Source organism: Dendrobates tinctorius, unplaced genomic scaffold (genome assembly GCF_039654945.1).
Source record: "Dendrobates tinctorius isolate UK_male_01 unplaced genomic scaffold, ASM3965494v1 ptg000051l, whole genome shotgun sequence".
In the NCBI taxonomy this organism is placed as follows: domain Eukaryota; kingdom Metazoa; phylum Chordata; class Amphibia; order Anura; family Dendrobatidae; genus Dendrobates; species Dendrobates tinctorius.
In genome coordinates, this window is record NW_027361719.1 from 2458242 (window position 1) to 2477299 (window position 19058).

The 19058-nt window shown below is 46.6% G+C and overlaps 1 long non-coding RNA gene across 1 annotated transcript; it reads left to right on the plus strand.

Annotated features, from left to right (window-relative positions):
• Positions 1-6004: 6004 nt before the first annotated feature.
• Positions 6005-17082, plus strand: LOC141091381 (uncharacterized). The gene is made up of 3 exons (XR_012232494.1): positions 6005-6170; positions 6329-6398; positions 15958-17082. It is a non-coding gene; the product is annotated as an uncharacterized lncRNA (long non-coding RNA).
• Positions 17083-19058: the final 1976 nt, after the last annotated feature.

Sequence of the window (19058 nt, forward strand, 5' to 3'; positions counted from 1 at the left end):
TTAATTTATCCCACATTTGTGTTATGAAGGGGTATATTAGCATACTGTACTACTGAATATTTTATTTGTTATCCCCATTTCTACTAAGATGCAGCCTACCATTTGAATGGGGCTTATTGTCTGCTACCCTTCTATGCAAAGTATAAATTGGAACTGCTGCTGTGTCTATTTTACTATGAAGAACTATGAAAGTGGCTGGTGTTAGTTTGGCAAGAGTGCAAACTCCTCTTATGTCTGGGCTCACCCACCTGTAGGCACGATGTCCGCAAACCAAGAATACTTCTGGGAGAACACAAACGTGACCAGGGGTCTGTATACATTGGTACAAACCCAGAAGTCCTAACATCTTCAACACCATCTTGGTACACCGTCTCATTAACCTGTGTTTGATCATGAGTGTATAGACGGAAGCAATTATTGTCTTCACCACAGGTATTTGCTCCAGTGTGTTGAAGACTGAACCACAGTCCATCATTGGGAATGGGGTCTGAGTGAGGGATTTCAGTCCTCCTCCTGGCGACCATATTTCCAACGTCTGAATCATATTCCTGCCACCACATTTGTACCTTAGGCCGCATTATATTAAACTGAAACCAGGGATTAGCGGCCCATCCGATTATAGCCAATGAGGCTGCTATATCACGGGGCACATCTTTTACCCAAAACCCAAATTGAGTCCAAGTCTCATTGTGTATGCAGTGTGGTGTTAATACCTTCCATGGCCCCAGAGGTAAAGCTAAGTATGGCATAGTCCTCGCAGATACTGGGATGTGTGTACAGATCAAACAGTCTTTCGGCTTCTGTCCTTCCATGTCCTTTAAAAGAAGAGCATGATGCCGAATAAGTTTTGTTGTCCCAGTCGACATTTAAGAGTTTATCCTGTGTCTCTGTAGAGTGCAGTAACCCTGTCACTGTCAGCAAGGTGATTAGGAGAACAGTCATTCTGTTGTTGAAAGGACCTTCTTGCAGGGACTGGCGTGGATCCCCAAGTTTTACTGAGGTGGATGTGGTCAGCTGGACTTGGAAGAGGCTGTCATGTCATGAGTCTAGGCTAGGCTTCTCACGTGTCTGCGTTATGACCACCCAAACACCTGGATTCAGCTGGTGCACGGTCTACACTGGCAATAGGATCTGGAATGGATGAGAACACATGTTTATGCACCACATTAAGTCTTTTCTGCAAGGCCTGGACATAGGCTGTCATAGCACCGTGTTGCATTTGTAGCACCTGTGGGAAGTACAGACCAGTCTTTGGTGCACTACCAAACAGAACTTCAAAAGGAGACAAACCTGTCTTTCTATTTGGAGTGTGTCTGACTGAAAAGTTTGCAAGAGGCAAGCACTCTACTCAGCTCTTTCCTGTCTCTGCCATGGCCTTTTGAATTTTCAGTTTAAGTGTTCCATTTAGTCTTTCCACTTTTCCACTACTTTGTGGCCTATATGGTGCATGAAATGCTTGCTGTACACCCAGGGTCTGCAATACTTCCCTCATTATTTCTCCCATTTAGTGTGTACCCCTATCGCTTTCTATGGTTTCTGGAACACCATACCTGCAGGTCAGTTCTTTCATCAGTTTATCTGCAGTCGTTTTAGTACTTGCACATTTTACCAGATAGGCTTCCGGCCAACCAGAGAAGAGATCTACACATACTAGGACATTTGCATACACTCCTACCTTGGTAGCTATATGTAGTCAATCTGCTGTCTCTGAAACAGGTAGAGAGGCCTAGGTGTCGCTTTCTCAGGGACTTTTACTGTTTTACCTGGGTTGTGCTGTGCACAGATGGGGCATGATTGTACGAGTTTCGCGACTGCGTAACTGAAACCAGGATCGATCCAGAAGGCATCTACCATGGCACACATGTGACTTTTTGAGGCGTGAGTGGGGCCATGTATTGCTTGCGCCATGATTGGGAACAGGGACTTCGGTAGGCACAATTTATCCTTATTCTCCCATACTCCATTTGAGTTCAGCTCAGCTCCCATTCTCCCCCAGTGTTCCTTCTCTGTTTGGGCAGCCTGTTGCTGGAGGGATTTCAGGACATTTAGGCTCAGTGTGGCTGGAATACACTGACTCCCTGCCACCGTCCACTACTCCCTAGGCCACCTTACTGTTACTTTAGCAGCCTCGTCTGCCCTTCTGTTGCCCTCTACCTCCACGAAGTCACCGTTCATGTGTGCTTTTACCTTGACAATGCCAACCTGGACTGGTAACATCAATGCCTCCATCAATTGTTTCACCAGCTCTGCATTTTTAATGGGCTTACCGGCTGATGTAAGAAACGCTGTGCTTCTCCAGATAGGGCCATAATCATGGGCAATTCCCCATGCATAATTCGAATCTGTGTAAATATTAGCGACTTTACCTGCAGCGGCTCTACACGCCTCAGTGAGTGCCTTCAACTCTGCCTCCTGTGCCGACATGTGAGGAGGGAGTGGTTCAGCTCGGATTACCTCATGTGAGGATACTACTGCATATCCAGTGTAGAATCGCCCATCCTGGTGGTATCTGGAGCCATCTACAAAAAAACTCAAAATCTGCATTAGAAACAGGTTTTTTCATGAATGTGTGCGAACCCCACTGTCTCCTGACTCATCATTTCTATGCAGTCATACGTCATGTCAAAGTATTCCTACTAACTTGCTAATCTGTCACCAATTCCCCCTTTTCTGAATCCACAGGCAGGAGGGTGGCTGGATTCAGAACGTTACATCTTTTGAGGGTGACATATTCAGGAATTAGTAGAGCGCATTCAAGTCGGAGCTGTCTGGCCATAGACAGATGTTTTGGTTGAACTTGTACGAGTATGGAATGGAATGGATGTCATGTGGGGAATAGATTGTCAAAGGAAACGTCAGTGTGATCTCACATGCCTTTCCTAGTAGTAGTGCAGCTGCTCCTACCACACGGACACACGTAGGTGACCCTCTGATCGCTGGGTCTAATTGTGCAGAGTAGTAAGCTATTGGTCTCTGATTCCCTCCATGTTGTTGTGTCAGTACTGCGGTAGCATGACATCCCTGCTCTGTGCAAAACAAGAAAAACTGGCTGGACATAGTTTGGAATGCCTAAGGCCGGGGCTGACACAAGCCGTCATAGAGTGGTTGCATCATTTGTGAAGCAGACCTTATCCAAGGCCTGCAGTAGGTCATCAAGCCTAGGAAAGTGCGTAGATGCTGATGTGACCTGGGTAGAGGGAGATTTTGAATTGCCTGTTTTCTGTCTTCAGTCAGGTGTCTTGTACCTTCGGCAATACAATGTCCCAAAAATGTCACCTTTTTTTGCAGTACTGTAATTTGTCACGTGAGACCTTGCAACCCTTTTCTGCCCAAAAAAATAGCAAAAAACCTGTAGCTTCCCTGCAGGACATCTGGTCCGAGCAGAAGTACAATCTGCGGGTGATTGCCACTACTCAAGGATCCCTGCCATCGCTGCTGAATAGATGGCAGGGGATATATTTCCCCCTTGTGGGAGGACCGTCTAACAATATTGTTTACCTTTATGAGTAAAAGAAAAAAAGATACTGACAGTCAGGGTGCAGGGGTACAGAGAAAAATGCATTTGCCAAATCAATGACTGTGAAACATGTTGATGTTGCTGGGATCTGTGACAGTAATGTGTGTGGATCAGGGACAATTGAGGTCACACTCTCTGTAACATCATTAATAGCCCTTAAGTCATGAACCATTCTGTGTCAGGGGAACCCTTGGGTCCTTTTTTTCATAATGGGATACAAAGGGGTGTTGCATGAAGAATATCTTTGCACCAGAATCCCTGCCTTAACATACTCTTTAATATCCCTGCTCAGGGCTATTTATTTGGCTAGGCTCAAGGGGTATTGCTTTAAACAAGGAGGAGTCGTTCCTTCTTTCAATTTAATCATGACAGTAAATTCATAAGGGTATTGTCACTAACAATAAGTTTTGTAGGCACCACAATTCCAGCACCTCACTGTTTCTAGGTTCCTAGATCCCCTATTACGTCTCCACTGTTTTCCTTGTGCTCCAGCATACATGACAGGTTGTCTTATCGTCAGTGTTTGCTCAACTACTTTAGCTACCTTAAGGAGGTCTTTCGGATCTACATATCTCCATTCAGGTCTGGTTGTCTGTACTGCGTCTCGTGAGTCTTTGTTCATACCGTCAATGAATGCATTCACCAGTATTTTAACATCAAGTGGGTTTATGCGAATGTACCCCATGTCTGCCCTTTTCAGCTGTAACCGTCCAAAGTACATCTCTACATTCTCTCCTTTTTGCTGTGTCACGTTAGTCAGGAGTACAGACTGCTTTGATTGTTCCATTGATTGTTTTAGTGACTCACAGAATGTCTCCCGAGACCGTGCAGATTTATCATCCATGCCCCAAGCCTGATTCTTTGCCACATCTGTGTGTGTCTTAATTATATGTCCTAGTATGTCACCTGCCTCTAAACTCACCAACCTCTCTAGGTCTGCCCAGGTACACTTATATGTCCGCTGTATTTCCTTTATGTGTCTGTAAAACGGGAATGGTTGGTTTTCAGGGTCAGGCAGCTGCTTCAGCATAGCTAGCTGGTCAGAGGGGCTCCAGGGATAACACTTCTGCATTTTTCTTACTCTGGTCACCCTTCTAGGTCCGAGTCTGCCAAGGTGTAGCCAGAAGGCTCCTTGCCTTCGCCTCTCACCCACAACAAAAAACCTGCTGACTAAAGTAAGAAGGCCCAGATGTGATAGGCCTCTAAACTACTTTATCAGCCGTGCAGTTGGCTACCTCCTTCTGCTGATCCTCAATTTGCTATAAATCAATCACACAACTAGAAGCAGGTACAAACACATAAATGACCAAACAATCACTTAAAATTTCCTTCTAAATTAGGCACCATATTTTACTTTCAGCTTCCAACTTCAACTTACAGAATTTCATTCCACTTCAATTAAGTACTGTTGCTTTAAAATGCACAAATCTGGCAAGCATTACACCAAGGACAGAAACACAGAGAATCTTGAGCGCAGCAACGTGAATCCTCCCATTAGACATTCAGCGTAGATAGGAGAACCACAAGCAATCGCGCAGCGCTTACATTGCCCCCTCCCATCAGAATTTTAGTGTCCTTCACACAGAAACAGAATGCAGCAGCTCTTAGACCGAATCAAAATCAATTTCACAAAACCCTCAAAACCACGGGATTTCACTGTAAGAGCAGATAACTGTATAATGTGAGTAACCGAGTCCTGCCCTTTTCTGGCCAAATGCATCCAGGAAACTTTACAATGTAATGCCACATATAACACGAGTTATATCATTACTCAATTCATTCAGTCTGAGATGTAGATTTGAAATATCTGTAACGCATCTGTCCGGGATCTGGAAAGGTAACAATCTCTTGACACAAAATGATGTGAACATTCATTCGTACGTGCTCATTCAGGGATTTTTTTTCCTCTTCCACTCTTCAGTGGTCAGTTGATTTTACAAAAAGAAGAGAACAAAAATCCCTTATCTCAATCACTCATCTCTCATCTCATTCAGAGGTTCTCATAGACATGCATACAAGGACTCACACAGGCTGCCTATTTTGCATTTTGGAATTAACACCTTATGAAACTATAGCAGTGTCCACTGACACTCTGAGAATACCAAAGCCAACTTCTTAAACAACAAGAATCAACAAAAAACAAAAACCACAGCCTAGGGCCCTAGGACACCATTCACACTCTGTTCGCTATAAATGCGATTTTGGAAATTATTTGCACTGTGGCAGTTCCTGTTTCACACATCCTGTATTTTGGAATATAGGAGGAGGCCGCTTTAACCTGTTTATAATACCATTCACACTTTGGACGCATGAAATATGATATTAGAAACAATAGGTAATATGGCCGTTTCTTTGCATACGTCCTGCATTTTGGAAAACAGGAGGTTAATATCGGTAGCAGATGATGGAATGCAGGGGGTTAATATCAGTAGCAGTTTGACCTGATGTCAGACGCCGGGGGTGGAGCTTACTAATAATGGAGTCTTTATTAAGAGTCCATGTGCTGACAGGGACAGTCACACTAGTTTGTTAGGCACCTCGCCACTGCAGGGCCTGTGGACTTAACGGATAACACTAATTCTATATATCCTTTCCTACTGCTTTATATCTATTTGACTCCCCTGATGAATCCCCACCATTGGGGAAGAAATGTGTAGGTAGCTTTTCTGTCTATTTTTTCCCCTTATCAGTGGGGGTGTCCACTACAGGGTCCACTTGGGGCCTGCCCTTGTTAGGACAGGAGTAACGGTGGGGCACGACAGGGAGTGTAGGGGAATACTTTACATTAACACTGTTTTTCCCATGTCTCAGCTCCCCATGAGTGGATCGCCTCTCCAGCAGGATACGCCCTGATGCTGGAATGATATATCTAATATCAATGGTGAGACCAAACCATTTTTTATTGAGCACTGGTTCACATGAGCACTTTTTTGTAATGATTTTGTGTGTTATGTCCTTTTAATGGTTCACTAAAGGTTATGTTTTAACTTAATTTATGTGGGATACTCTCTAGGCTGTGTGCAACATTTAACCCCTGAGGGTTTTTTGGAATAGTGTTAAAAAGCTCACACTATAGCTGAGTGCCACATAGAAAATATGCATGGTTTTACAGTACAAGCAAAGTGAATGAGATCCCTGAAGTTTCATGCGTGTTACTTATTTTTTCCTTGCAGATTTGCAGCAGATTAAAATATGCATAATGTCAATTTTTGCAGTGTATTTCACCTGTACTAATGAGTAGGGGAAATTAAGCAACAAAAGCATGGCAAAAATCTGGAAACAAATAAATGTGTTTTACGATATGCAGCAGAATTTTCTCCTGCAAATCCTGAACGTGTGCACATAGCCTTAGTCCCTGTCCTGTGTCCCACCCCCCCCCATTCATTATAAGTCCTTGATAACATCATGATGAATTTGGGGGTGGGAAAAGTTACCATCATGTACTAAGCATCCTCAGCCACCTCCCAAATAATAATAAGTCTGACAGAGTCTTCTCCCACCTATCAGTTCATTATAAAGGGTCCTATGCACCTTACCGCCTCCTCTCCCAATCCCCAAAACATTTTAAGTCCCCCATAGTATCACAATGAATTGTGAGACGGAGGAGGACACTATCAGGGACTTAGCACCCTCCTCCACCACCAAATTCATTGTACATCCATATCTAATGTCCTACTCCCCCTCCCCTGTTCATAAGCCCATTATAAATCCCCCTTACTCCCATCCCTCATGGTCCTCCCCATATCCCATCATTGTCCACTCCTCCACCTCATCATTGTCCTTTCCACCACCTCCATCATTGCCCTCTCCACAACCCCAATCATTATTCTTCCCCACCACCTCCATCATTTCCCTCTCCACCATGCCAACTTATTGTTCTCCTCACCACCCCATCATTGCCCTCTCCACCACCTCCATCGTTGCCCTCTCCACCATGTCAACTTATTGTACTCCTTCACCACCCCTTCATTGTCCTCTCCTCGACCTCCATCATTGCCCTCTCCATCACTTCAATCATTGCCCTCTCCACCATCCCAATCATTGCTCTCCCCTACCACCGCCATCATTTCCCTCTCCAACACCCCAATCATCATTCTCCCCACCACTTCCATCATTGCCCTCTTCACCACCTCCACCATTGCCCTCTACCCCACCACCTCCAAAAGGATGGGACCATCCTGCCTTGCATTGATTATAGGGGGCTCAATCAGATCATGGTTAAGAACAAGTATCCATTGCCGTTGATTCCGGAGTTGTTCAACCGCCTCAGAGGTGCTATGATCTTTGCCAAACTGAATATGCGAGGAGCGTACAACCTTATCCGTGTACATCGATGAGATAAATGCAGGGGTGGGATTCGACCGGTTCTCCCCGGTTCGATGGAACCGCTTGTTAAAAAAGCAGCCGGTTCCCCGAAACGGGGAGATTCAGAGCGGCGATCCGGTACTCGTGCCCTCTACTGTGACACGGCCGGCAGCAGACACAGCCGCCTGCGTCACAGTGTATATCACTTGATGGCTGTGCAGCTCCCGCTCCCTCCCTCTCTACTTCCGGGTCAGGTGTCGGGCCTGCGCGATGACATAATCGTGCACGCGCCAACATGTACCTGGATGCTGGATGCAGAGATGCGCTGCTGGGGAGTGGCTGCGAGGTAAGTCTGGGAAACTTTTTTTTTCTTTATAAAATGAATTCAGTGGGTGAGGGGTGCTGTACATGATGGAGGGAGGTGAATGGGGCTGTACATGATGAAGGGGGTGAATGGGGCTGTACATGATGGAGGAGGGTGCGGGGGCTGTACATGATGGAGGGGGGTGCGGGGGCTGTACATGATGGAGGGGGGTGCGGGGGCTGTACATGATGGAGGGGGGTGCAGGGGCTGCACATGATGAAGGGGGTGAATGGGGCTGTACATGATGGTGGGGGGTGAATGGGGCTGTACATGATGAAGGGGGGTGAATGGGGCTGTACATGATGGAGGGGGGTGAATGGGACTGTACATGATGGATGGGGGCGTGAGGGCCATACATAATGGAGGGGGATGCGGGGGGCCGCACATGATGAAGGGGGTGAATGGGGCTGTACATGATAGAGGGGGGTGAATGGGCTTTACGTGATGGAGGGGGGTGCGGGGGCTGTACATGATGGATGGGGGTGCAGGGACCGTACATGATGGAGGGGGGTGCGGGGGGGCTGTACATGATGGATGGGGGTGCAGGGACCGTACATGATGGATGGGGGTGCAGGGACCGTACATGATGGAGGGGGGTGCGGGGGGCTGTACATGATGGATGGGGGTGCAGGGACCGTACATGATGGAGGGGGGTGCGGGGGCTGTACATGATGGATGGGGGTGTGGAGGCCACACATGAAGGAGGGGGGTGAATGGGGCTGTACATGATGGAGTGGGGCTGCACATGATGAAGGGGGAGTGGGGCTGCACATGATGAAGGGGGAGTGGGGCTGTACATGATGAAGGGGGGAGTGGGGCTGTACATGATGAAGTGAGGGATAAGAGGGCTGCACAGGATGAATTGAAGGTAAGTGGGACTGCACATGATGAATTGGGGGTAAGGGGAACTGCACATGATGAATTGGGGGTAAGGGGGACTGCACATGCAGGGCCACCATCAGGGCATTACTGCCATGACTGGCGTATGGGGCCCTGGCTAGCGGCGCTGCGGGCAGCAGCTAAACGCTATTGACATGCGGGCCCGGCGGCCCGCACGTCAATAGTTAACAGCTGCCAGCCAATTGGAGGCTGGCAGCTGACGTCAGCTGCAGCGTGCACCTCGCCGGCGTCTGATGTCAGTGTCAGTCGCCGGCTAGAGCGTGCTGCAGCGTGGAGGGATGGAGGGAGCCTTGCCCATCGCTGGACCGCGGCCACTGCCGGCCAGGTAAGGTGAACTTTTTTTTTACAGCGGCTATCCAGGGGGCCCGGGGGCAGAGTGCTGGACTGGGGGCAGAATGCTGGACATGGGGCAGAATGCTGGACATGGGGCAGATGCTGGACTGGGGGCAGAATGCTGAACATGGGGCAGAATGCTGGACTGGGGGCAGAGTGCTGAACATGGAGCAGAATGCTGGACTGGGGGCAGAATGCTGAACATGGAGCAGAATGCTGGACTGGGGGCAGAATGCTGAACATGGGGCAGAATGCTGGACTGGGGGCAGAATTCTGGACTGGGGGCAGAATGCTGGACTGGGGGCAGAATGCTGGACTGGGGGCAGAATGCTGGACTGGGGGCAGAGTGCTAAACATGGGGGCAGAATGCTGGACATGGGGGCAGAATGCTGGGCGCTGGGGCAGAATGCTGGGCGCTGGGGCAGAATGCTGGGTGCTGGGGCAGAATGTTGGGTGCTGGGGCAGAATGCTGGGTGCTGGGGCAGAATGCTGGACTGGGGCAGAATGTTGGACATGGGGGCAGAATGCTGGGCATGGGGGCAGAATGTTGAACATGGGGCAGAATGCTGAACATGGGGCAGAATGCTGGGTGCTGGGGCAGAATGCTGAACATGGGGCAGAATGCTGAACATGGAGCAGAATGCTGGACTGGGGGCAGAATGCTGAACATGGGGGCAGAATGCTGAACATGGGGGTAGAATGCTGGACATGGGGGCAGAATGCTGAGCATGGGAGCACAATGCTGAACATGGGGCACAATGCTGAACATGGGGGCAGAGTGCTGGACATGGGGGCAGAGTGCTGGACATGGGGGCAGAGTGCTGGACATGGGGGCAGAGTGCTGGACATGGGGGCAGAGTGCTGGACATGGGGGCAAAATGCTGGACATGGGGGCAGAATGCTGAACATGGGGGCAGAATGCTGAACATGGGGGCAGAATGCTGAACATGGGGGCAGAATGCTGAACATGGGGGCAGAGTGCTGAACATGGGGCAGAGTGCTGGACATGGGGGCAGAATGGAGATATGGGGCATGATTGGAGACAGATCACACAGGATCATGGGGCAGAATAGATATGATGGAGATCATATGGGGGCAGAATGGATACTCATGAGGGCGGCATGGAAGAACATATGGCTAAAGCCAGGAATGAGACACACGGGGGTCAGGATGGGGGATATTATTACCATAGGGGCTAATTAAGGGATATTATTACTGCAGTGATGTATTTAATTTTTTGAGGATACTGTTTTAAATGGGGGGCCGGTCCTGTTACTGTGCAGAGCGACACTATGTCGCCTTTTTTTCTTCATGTGGTGTAATGTAGAAGTTGGGAAAAAATAAGTCATGTGTTCTGCAAGCGGAGCTCTAGATAACTGTGCTATTTCCTGCAGAGACGAGTCCTGGCTGGAAGACGTGATGGCGATCTGTGCTGGATGAATGAAAAGCAAGGATGAAGGACTTCACCTAGAGACGTCACTGGTGAGTTAGTGTGTTACCTGTTCATTGACACTATACATTGTATACTATATGTATATACAGAGGTCCTGTGTATAATGTCACCAGTGATCACTGTGTTACCTGTATATTATATACAGAGCTCATGTGTATAATCTCATTGATCACTATATTACCTGTACACAGGGACTGCATACTAAATACAGATCTCCTGTGTATAATGCCACTTATGGTGATAGTATTGTTTTTTTATTAATGATCAGTATTGTAGTATTCAGTCACCATGTGGTGGTAATATGTGGTCTGGCATCAACTCAATTGCACAGTCATAACTCCTATGAGGAGGCAAAGACGCAGACTTACTCTTACTAAAAACATCAGAGAAATCAGCCAGATAATCAGGAATAGCATGAGACTGAGGAGAGGTGGAGAAAACAGGAGCGTCCCTAAGAACACACTGACAACCCCAACTCACCACAGACACAGATTTCCAATCCAAAACTGGGTTATGAGTTTGCAACCAGGGGAACCCCAGAACAATAGTATCATGCAAATTATGCAGCACCAAAAATTTACAATTTTCTTGGTGGTCTGGGGCAACTCACATTATCACCTGGGTCCAAAACTGAGGTTTATTCTCCGCCAAAGGAGTGGCATCAATACCCCTCAAAGGAATGGGCATCTGCAGAGGCGTCATGGACAAACCACAACATTTAGCAAAGTCCAAATCCATCAGATTCAGAGCTGCTCCTGAATCCACAAAAGCCTTAGTGGAAAATGTGGACAAGGAGCAGATCAGAGTAATTGCCAAAAGAAACTTAGGTTGTATACTGCCCACAGCAAATGTGTGTGCAAAACGTTTCTCTCATTTAGGGCAGACAGAAATAGTATGAGAGGCGTCTCCACAGAAAAAACACAGCTTATTACGCCTTCTAAACTCCCGACGTTGCGCCCTAGACAAAACCCCATCACATTGCATAGGTTCAGACATTTGTTCAAAAGGTGGCAGCGCCTCCTGTGTAGTTTTATGTTCATGTAAACGCCGATCAACTTGAATGGCTAATGGCATAGAGCCATCCAGACCAGAGGGAACAGGAAATCCCACCATAACATCTTTTGACGGTACAACTCTGCAGTATCCTGACCCTGGTTTAATGCCAACAGGGTTCTCTCAGCTTGATCAACGGCATTAGGTTCATCATACAACAAAACCAAGGCCTGAAAAAATGCATCCACATTAGTCAGAATAGGATTTTCAGGTGTCAGAGAAAAAGCCCAATCTTGGGGATCGCCGCGCAGCAAGGAGATGACAATTTTAACCTGCTGCACAGAGCTCACCAATGAGTTAGGCTTCAAAGCAAGAAATAATTTACAATTATTCCTAAAATTCAGAAATTTAGACCGATCCCCAGAAAACACATCAGGAGTAGGAATCCTGGGTTCAACAGCATGTGACGAAATAAGGTAGGTGGAAATTCCCTGTACTTCAGACAGTTGCTTAATCTCCATTAGGAAAAAAATCCTCCTACGGCCCCAGAGAAAAAGAGGAAAAAATACATAATAAAAAAAAAAAATTCTGACACTTTTTCTTTTCTTTCTCTAACAATTCTTTCCTGCTTTTGAGTACCCTAGAATCTGCGGTATGGCTGGTGATTCTGTTATGAATGGGAAAACGAGGAGGAAAAAAGACAACAAGCTAAGTCTCAGAAAACCAGAGAAGTTGGTAACTATGCAGATTGCAGATCCCTGATCTTACCCGCACAACTAGCAGCAGTCGTGGAGCGTTCCTACGTTGGTCCTAGACGCCTCGTCACAACCGGAGAACTACATAAGCCTAAAGCAGGAAAAGAGGAAAACTAACTGCCCCAGAGCAGACCCCAAAGGAAAGACAGCCCCCCACATGTATTGATGGTGAAGCAAGATGAAAATACAAACAAAGTCAGGAAAATAGGCTGAGCAAACGATGGGGCCCGGCTAACGAAAAAGAACAGAAAAGGAAAGACACTGTCTGCAATCTGACAAAAAAAAACCTACAAAAATAATGTCCAACACTTCTAATAGCAAAATTAACCCTGAAGTCACTAGACTTCTAAACCTATATCAGCACTCTGAAATATTCTGAGACAGAGCAAAAAAAGAGGCCAGTCTAATAAGGGACAAAAAGCAGATTGGCAAATACTGATTAATAGGAGTGGAATTTCAGCATAGCCCCAGCAGGGGCAGGCTGATTACACAAAAAACTGAATTGACCAACAAGCGCAAGTGTGAACATTAGCAAAAAACTCACTTAACTTGAGAAGACTGGAAGAGAGCCGAAGTCCAGGACCTGAGAAGCAGACTGAATCACCAGCACCCAGATAGGGTGTCGGCTATCTTATATCCAGTCTGATACTCCAGAGATCCAATTGTTATCTTCCTCATCAGGTGGCAGATCACTACCACTTAAACCAACCGCACTACCTCCTGTCACCACCAGAGGGAGAACGGAAGGGGAACTCTCAACTGGTGGAGCAGAAAATGAGTTCATGACAGTCTGGGCATGGTGCGGTGGTATTTGTCCCTTGTATGTGATATTACTCGGTCACTATAGTAGTAATATGTGGTCTGGTCATGGTGTGGCGGTATTTGTTCCTTGTATGTGGTATTATAGGTCACTATGTGGTGGTAATATGTGGTCTGGACATGGTGTAACGGTATTTGTTCCTTGTATGTGATATTATTGGTCATTTTAAAAATTGAAAAATAAATAAAAATATACCTAAAGTGTATGGCATATTTTAATAAATATTTAATAGGTTACAGTAGAGTAGGGCCTGGCCAAAAGTGTCAACCCTGTTATGGTAGCGGCTTAAAAAAATCTTTTGTCCAAAGCAAAAGCTGCCGACTATATGTGTGATCTGGTGATGGGAACTGTTAATGTGTGATAGATGAGAAGTGGAGTTTTTCCAAGAGAGAACGGTGGGACTGTGGACAGTTTGAGGGGTGGAGGCAGGGCTGGGTGGAGCCTGGGCAGAGTCTCAAGGGGGCCCCGAAAATGTTGCCAGTATGGGGCCCCGAAATTCCAAGTGGCAGCCCTGTGCACATGAAGTGGGGGTGAGGGGGACTGCACATGATGTGGGGGGTAAGAGTGACTGCACATGATGATGGGGGAGTGGGGCTGCACATGAAGTGGGGGTAAAGGGGACTGCACATGATGAAGTGGGGGTAAGGGGGACTGCACATGATGAAGTGGGGGGTAAGGGTGACTGCACATGATGAAATGGGGGGAGGCGACTGCACATGATGAAGTGTGTCTGAGGGAGGACTGCAAATGATGAAATGGAAGGGGGATAGGGGGCTGCAAATGATGAAGGGGTACTGCAGATGAAGTGAGGGGGATAGGGGACTGCAATGGGGGGACTGCAAATGATGAAGTGGAGAGGATGGGGACTGCAAATGATAAATTCAGTATGCGTGACAGGGCACAGCAATTTAATTGAAGATGGGGGTGAGGAAAGCAAATGATGAATTGAAGGTTGGGGCTGAGGAGAGCAAATGATCTATCTGGAGAACAAATAAAGAATTTTGAGTGTGGGAGTAAGTGATGTATTGAATGTTGATAATGGGAGAGAAAGACATGACAATGAATTGAGGTGGGAGGGGCATGTAAATATAATGAATCAGGGTTAGGGTTAGAGCGGGAGGTACATAGTGGGGGGTGTGAGGATGAAGTGCCTGGTAATGAATTGGGGGAAAGAGTACAGGTGCTAATTAATTTATATATTAAATGGGGAAAGTGGCATTTATAGTTAGTGGATGCACAGTGGCAGATTATAATTTATATTTGGAATGGTGGGTTGCATAATAACCAATTACATATTGATTGTGTGTGCACCTCTGTATTCAGATGTGTTGGGTAGAAGAAAGGGAAAATGTGGGGAATGTGCTCTGGAAGTGGTGCTTTAGGTAACTGTGTAATTTTATGCAGAGACAAGTCCTAGCTGGAAGAAGAGATGGCGGTCTGTGCTGGATGAAAAAGAAAAGCAAAGATGAAGGACTTCAGCTAGCAACATCACTGGTGAGTCAGTGTGTTACCTGTACACTGACACTATACACTGTATTCTATATACAGAGCTCCTGTGTATAATGTCACTGGCAGTGGTGATCGCTGTATTACCTGTACACTGACACTATATACAGAGCTCCTGTGTATAATGTCACTGGTGATCCCTGTATTACCTGTACACTGACACTATATACAGAGCTCCTGTGTATAATGTATAATAACTGCGCCCCTACTTGTATATGTTTGAGGAAAAGGTGTGTGTAAATGGGTGTGGCTTAAACAATGGGTGTGGTTTTCCTACACACAAACACAGAACCTGTTGTTAAAAATTTGAATCCCACCCCTGGATAAATGGAAGACACCCAGGACCGTCTTTATGAATACCAAGTTATGCCGTTAGGGCTCAGCAATTCCCCAGCTGTTTTCCAAGAATTTGTGAACAACATCTTTCAGGACATCCTCTAAATTTGTGTTGTGGTTTACCTGAATGATATCTTGATCTTCTCTGCAGACCTGCTCTCTTAAGGCCCTGTCACACTAAGGGATATGACTGGCAATATCGCTATAACGTCACTGGTTTTTGTGACGCAGCAGTGATATTGCTAGTGATATCGCTATGTCTGATACTTACCTCCGACTGGCTCCCCTGCTGGTTATCGCTGATCGCGCGAGAACGTCCTGGACTGTTTCTCGTCGTCAGCTTCCTGCTGGGCTTCCTGTGGTGCCGATGAGCGACACGTGGATGCAGGCGGGAGGACGTCAGGATCGCCTCGTCTGACAGGTAAGTAACGACCCCCGACCGCTACTATGTCACTGGTGAGATCTGCCTGTGTGGCAGCTCACGAGCGACCACTTAGCGATGCACCAGCGATCCTGACCGCGTCATATCGCTGGTCGGGATCGCTGGTGCATCGCTAAGTGTGACAGTACCTTTATAGGCGGAATGTTTGCCAAGTCTGCAGCGACTCAGAGAGAATTACATGTATGCCAAGTTTGAAAAATGTGTGTTTGAATAGTCTTCTCTACCTTTCCTAGGTTATATAATATCGGACACAGGCCTGGAGATGGGACCAGAGAAGGTGTCTTCCATCCTCGATAGCATTAAAGCTATCTAACGATTCTTGGGATTCACCAACTATAACCAGCAATTCATTCTGCATGTCTCGTCCCGGACCACTCTCATCTCTGCTATGATTCGTAAGGGTGCCAATCCGAAGGTATAGATTACACAGGCTGAAAATGCTTTCCTTTCCTTGAAACAGGCCTTTTCCTCTGCTCCACAATTACATTGACCAGAGGTGAACAAACAATTCTTTCTGGAGGTGGATGCCTTGTCTTCTGGGGCTGGAGCTGTTCTTACCCAGAAGTCTCCTTCCCGCTGTATGGTGACCTGTGGTTTCTTCTCCAAGGCATTCTCTTCCCCAGAGTGCAACTACTTGATTGGCGACCGAACATTGTTAACAATTAAGATTGCGCTAGAAGAGTGGCGGTACCTTCTCGAGGCAGCAGTTCATCCAGTAGACCACAAGAACCTGGCCTATCTGCTGTCCGTGCAAAGACTGAACCTGCGTCAAAACACCTAGTTCTCTATTATTTGCCAGTTTTGATTTTGTTCTGCATTTTCAGCCAGCTGACAAAAACATCAAGGCTAATGCTTATACTACAGCCTGCCTATAGGGGATGGGGGGGCTGCCTTATACTACAGTCTGCCAATAGGGGGGTGCTGCCTTATATTACAGTCTGCCTATAGGGGAGTGCTGCCTTACATTACAGTCTGCTTATGGGAGGCTGCAATATACTAGTGAGTCTGCCTAAGGGGGGGCTGCATTATACTGTAGAGTCTGCCTCTGGATGACATGCTAGCGTTGCTAACAAATACAGTCAGAAAGTCAGACTTTCAGGCACTGGATTGTCTGGGCATGAAAAAGGAGTTGTTTGAAATTTAGCCAATATTAAGTTTACTTGCTTTTGTTTTTAGTTATCTAATCCTTCTAAACTGGAGCATATTTCATGGACTACAGTTGAGGAATCAGGTTGATTTTCATCACTTTAGGTTCCTCATCTCATTGGAGTTCATGTTCATATTCTTATGCAGTGTTTCACCAGCAACATGAAAAAGTGGATCTTTTTTCTCTATTAAAAATTATATGGGGTACACAACTGTCACGGGTCCTGGCTCTGCTCCTCTTGCTCTAGTATGCTTGACTCTGACGTGCTTTGCATGTGCTCCCATGTCATCATCTGCCTAGTCTTATATAAGGCTCAAGAAGACACAACACACCTTTGTAACGGTATTAAGGTCGGGGTCACACTTGTGAGTACGATGCGAGTTTCTCGCATCAATACCTAGCACTGCCGTCGGCACTCGGGATTGGTGTGTGCGGCTGCATGTATGTTAGTGTTGAGCGCAAACACTCGATACTTGAGTTTGCATCGGGTGATCGGGTATCCCCGCATGTTTGCCCTTGCAAAATTCTCACTATATCCCAGGATAAAATCCTTGAGTACTGTGGTTTCCAAAATGGGGGTCACTTGTGGGGGATTTTAACTGTTTAGGTACATCAGGGGCTCTCCAAATGCAACATGGCGTCCGCTAATTGTTCCATTAAATTTTGCATTCAAAAAGTCAAATGGTGCTCTTTCCCTTCCAAGCTCTGCCGTGTGCTCACACAGTATTCTTCCCCCACATATGGGATATTGGCATGTTCTGGAGAAATTGCACAAAAAATCTGGGTGTCCATTTTTTCCTGTTACTCTTGTGAAAATAAAAAAATTTTGGTCTGAAGTAAAATTTGAAAATGCAGCAATTTTCAAATTTTGAATTCTTATGCCCTTAAATCACAGAGTCATGTCACACAAAACAGTTAATAAATAACTTTTCCCACATGTCTACTTTACATCAGCACAATTTTTGAAAGAACATTTTTTTCTTGTTCGGAAGTTATAAGGGATAAAAGTTGACCAGTGATTTCTCATTTTTACAACACCATTTTTCTTTAGGGACCACATCACATTTGAAGTCACTTTGAGGGGTCTATATGATAGAAAATACCCAAAAGTGACACCATTCTAAAAACTGCACCCCTCAAGGTGCTCAAAACCACATTCAAGAAGTTTATTAACCCTTCAGGTGCTTCACAGGAATTTTTTGAATGTTTAAAAAAATAAACATTTAACTTTTTTCACAAAAAAACCACTTCAGGTCCAATTTTTTTATTTTACCAAGAGTAACTGTGGCGCCCCCAGAAGTATGGTCGACACAGTGGCATTACTTTCCTCCTAGGGAGTGTGATGTCATGCTTGGAAGCAATGAAGGATCTCTCTGGCAGTTAATCACAACACAGCTCCCACTCCAGGCCAGCAGAGGGAGCTCTGAACCCAAAATTGGGGGGAAGAGCTGCTCTCTGAGGGCCAGGAAGGGGAAATTAGGAGTTCGTGTGAGGAGGGCAACGTGTGTGGACGTGAGGAGAAGAGCTGGGGGATTGAGCAGAGATTTCAGGCTCATTCCCAGCTATAGCGCATGATCTGGAGCCCGGTCTCCAAGGCTGTACGGACACTGATGGTCCTGCAACAGAAACCGGAGGAATAGGAAACTGTAAATGCTCTATTCCCACATAAGACTCGGAGGCATAACAGCGATGTGTGAGCCAGAAGAGGAAGGCTACAGCTGTCTGCCATACGAGGGAGTTCTAAAGAGAATAAGCGAGTGGAACTTCAGTGTAACACAGTACTGCAAGTACCTAAAACCAAGCGCTGGGAAGGAGACTACACAACCCATCTGCCTAGAGAGGTTCCTAAGTTGCTCCCAGGCTAGCCAGCTCCTGTCCCATCTGTAATCTGAACCCTGGACTGCATTTGCCAAGCAAAGTAAAGGTAAAGAAACTGCACCCTGTTGTGTCCTTGCTTTCTTCCTGCAAACTCTCCAGCACTGCTACATCTCTGTGCCAAACACTACACCCTCTTCCTCAACACCTACCCTCTTCATCTACTCTGCCCTGGGACTACAGCCCTGCCTGTGGAGGGCTACACCATCATTGCTGCACCCCACCATCTGTCCCAGAGGATCTGTCCGCAGCGTCGGCTTAACATCTCCATTGCCGAACACCACAGGTGGCGTCACAAATCATTCACTCATA